The sequence below is a fragment of the Apium graveolens genome, chromosome 5 (assembly GCF_009905375.1).
Source record: "Apium graveolens cultivar Ventura chromosome 5, ASM990537v1, whole genome shotgun sequence".
NCBI lineage: Eukaryota > Viridiplantae > Streptophyta > Magnoliopsida > Apiales > Apiaceae > Apium > Apium graveolens.
In genome coordinates, this window is record NC_133651.1 from 241,678,266 (window position 1) to 241,681,939 (window position 3,674).

Consider the following 3,674-nt stretch of genomic DNA (forward strand, 5'->3'; position numbering starts at 1 on the left):
AATTAGAGAATTAATCTTTACATCCAACAAATCACAAACAATTAACAATACAGCCACATGTAGCCGATAGACCCATCACATATTTTATTTATTGAATAATTCGATAATTACATTTACAGATCGGTTCCGAAATTAGGTTACTTAGCCGCTAAGCAACTGAAAAGACGATACAATTTTAATACCAAATTTGGATAATTATCAAAACAGAGGCTCTTATAAAATACTTTATACAAAAATGAGGTAATAATATATCGCCTTTTGGGAATACGGATATTTATCGATCTATAAAATGATTTGCGTATCGGAAATTTCACACCGGGACTCGTACAGGTCAAACCGTACCCCGGATCGAGAAAGTCAAAACATGAAAAGTGTTCAGAATTATCAGATTAGGTTAGGATGGAGTTTTCGGAAGAGTTTCGGGTTGTAAAAACGCAAAAACGAATGAAGTGGGACGATTTCTGATTCTGAAAAGTAATTTTATAATTATGTAAAAATAATCATTATTAATTCTATAAATCCTTATAAAATCATATAGTAATCCAAAAATTACCAGAAAAATACCAAAATTATCTGCATTTAATTCTGGATAAATGGAAATTAGAATATCTAAATTTTATCAGAAATAAATATTCAATTATTATTATCCATCATCAAATAATTCACCAAATATTCACACAAAACTCACATAATAATTATTTACTGATAACAATAATTACATAATATTTCCCGGGCATTACATTCTTCCCCCTTAAAAGGATTCTGTCCTTAAAATCATGCTAAGGAACAGACCATGATGCTTCTCAAGTATCTTTCTTATAATTTCTCAGTTCGCATCACATTAATCACAACTCAACGGCCTTTTACCGTTATTAACTCTATCAGTTGCTCATGCAACCCCTATCTCAATCTCTACTTCATACATTTGAAGCTAAATGAATTTTCGTAGTCATATACACATGCATGTCTTATAGATTCATTATACCGGTGACAACAAGACCAACTCATCCACAATCGTTCTATCTATCTCATTGCCTCAAAGGACTAACTTAATTCACACTAATCTTCTTTTCTTTCTAATTCCAATAATTCGTGGTCATGAACTTTCTATTTTCACTGACTGTTCTATTCTACTCTTCATGTTTCCTTCTGTTCGGTTAAATTGACCTATAATCGTTTCCAATTGTATTCAAGAACCTTTAATCGGTCTCTTGCATTTCCTATTCGTCTACACCCGATGTCCTGAGTTCATGACGTCTGATGCTTCAAAATGTTCTATATCTATTCAAATGCTAAAAAGAAAAATCTCGACAATTGCATTTACTCACCACTTGGTAGCATACTTCCATTTCTTTTCAATCACTACCAAGTAGATTCATCAAGCGAGAATCTGTTACTATCTGAAAGGAAATATATTAATTTGAAATGATTCATAACTTATTCAAAACCCGGTCTCTTGGAACTAATAATCATTTTGTTGTCCTATCAATTTAGATATTAATACGAACTTTGATGCTCACAACGTTTCATACCGAAGTCAACATCAATCATCTGCATTAATACCACCTTTGATATACAACAACAAAGTAAGTATGAGCATAACCCAGAAGATGGATTAAAACTTATTCTTCAATTTCTAACTTTTCCAATTCTTTTAACCATTTCTCAACAATCTTAATGGTATTTACCCTTTTATTTCTATTTGAAACATCTATTCCTAAATGGACCTTTCCTGTTTGGAGTTAACCACACACTGGAGCTCATAATCCATTATACCCAGAATTCATATCTTTGAAGCTAAGAATGCAGCTGCTATTTTCTAGCTCTTCGCAAGCATATCTTCAGTCGTTCGACTTAGTTTTCCTTAGTCCTTGAATTGGCGAGGATGTTATCAATAAATACGATCACTCTATCTCAATACTCCTGGTACATTGTGTTCACTTAACCTTCAAACTTACAATTTCTGATAATCAACGCGTAACCTCATATATCTATTTTCTTTTTCCATAACCACTTTTGTGCTTAGCGAAAAATACTTTTTATTTCTTTATTCTTACATTTCACAGTTCTGAGGTTTTCCTTCACATATTATTTCATCCCTATTGAGTTAGACGATATGGGGCCTTTGTCACCAGCTTGACTCTGTGCAGTAATCGACGAGAAATCCTCACCTCATTCCTTGAGGTAATCTTGATAAAGCATTCATTCGAACCTCCAGGACTTCACTTTAGTTCTAAAGAATTCCATTTTGAGATTCATTGCAACGCGCTTCTCCAATTGTTTGCCATTAATTCCTTTGTTTAATCATTCCTGTTTACACGCATTCCTTGAATGAAATTCCTATCTCCAACTATCGACGTTTCCAACTTGCATATTTTCTGGATTACTTTATAAAATTCCTTTATCATCCTTTTGATTCCACTTTTTGTCGTGATTAGTTCTTCATTCTCATTATTCATTATCTTCTTCATACATAACGAATTTCTTTTTTTTTAGTAATATTACTCTGTTTATTATTGGATAGGTCATTTCTGGAGTTCACACTGGAATGAAGTCTTTTATTTGTACTATTTAAATTCTCACTAACAGAGTTATCAAATTTCCTCGGTAGCTATTTCCTTAGCCCTGCTTGACATATCACATATCGCTTGTTTGACTTTCCTTCATTGACCATCATCTCGGACTTCATTAATCTTCGTCTTTCATTGGGTGTTTGAATTTGCGAGCTTTCCATTATTCTACAGCAACTTCCATTCAATTGCCGTTCAATAGAAATGTACCTTTAAATATTTCATTAATTCATCATTTGATATTGGTATACATCCAAGTTCTTCCTGGAATGCTATTGCAGATGATATAATCCCTTTAATTTATCTTGAACCTTCAGTTCCTAAAAATATTATTCTTACTAGCGTGTACCAGTAGCTTCATGTTCCTCTTACTCATCGAAAAGAGCATATTCTTCTGAATCAAACCTTGCATCTGATTACAAGAACATCACACTAATTGAACTAAGCCCTCAATTTTCGTTAACGCCATTATTTTTTCCAAATTTCTTATTACTTTGATTTCGGAGCTGGAAATCATGTTAGGGCTTGACTCAATCTAATTGGAATCAGTCTCCATTTATCTAACCATTAGTTGGTAAAGTTGATCAATTAACTCCTTTAACTGATCACTTAAACCAAGTACTGACTAGCTAAATGGAATCAAGGACCAATTATATAAAGTCAGTTTGGTCATAACAACTTTCTTAAGAACCGAGATCGCAATTATTTGGAATGCTGACAAGAATGACAATATATTTCTTTGTCCTTAACTATAATTTATGAAAATTTGGGGCAGCACTTCCCCTACACCATTGACTACCAGTCGGACTCACGCCGACACCATCAATCAACCAAATTCATCCATTCAACACAGTTCAGGTTATATCGCTTTGATCAACATATGTACTATCAATTGGCATAATATATATCTAGGAAATTGAGTCTTATACCAACAATGATTAATATAACCATACCCTTCTCAGTCCATTCAGAATATTACGAATTGTTATTAATGAACTTAAGGTTTGATTTCATAATTCTTTTAATTTATTTCTGACCATTATTAATTGATTTATCTTTGAATAACTGCGCATGGTCTTCAGTATTACCGTCACAATCTCGTAG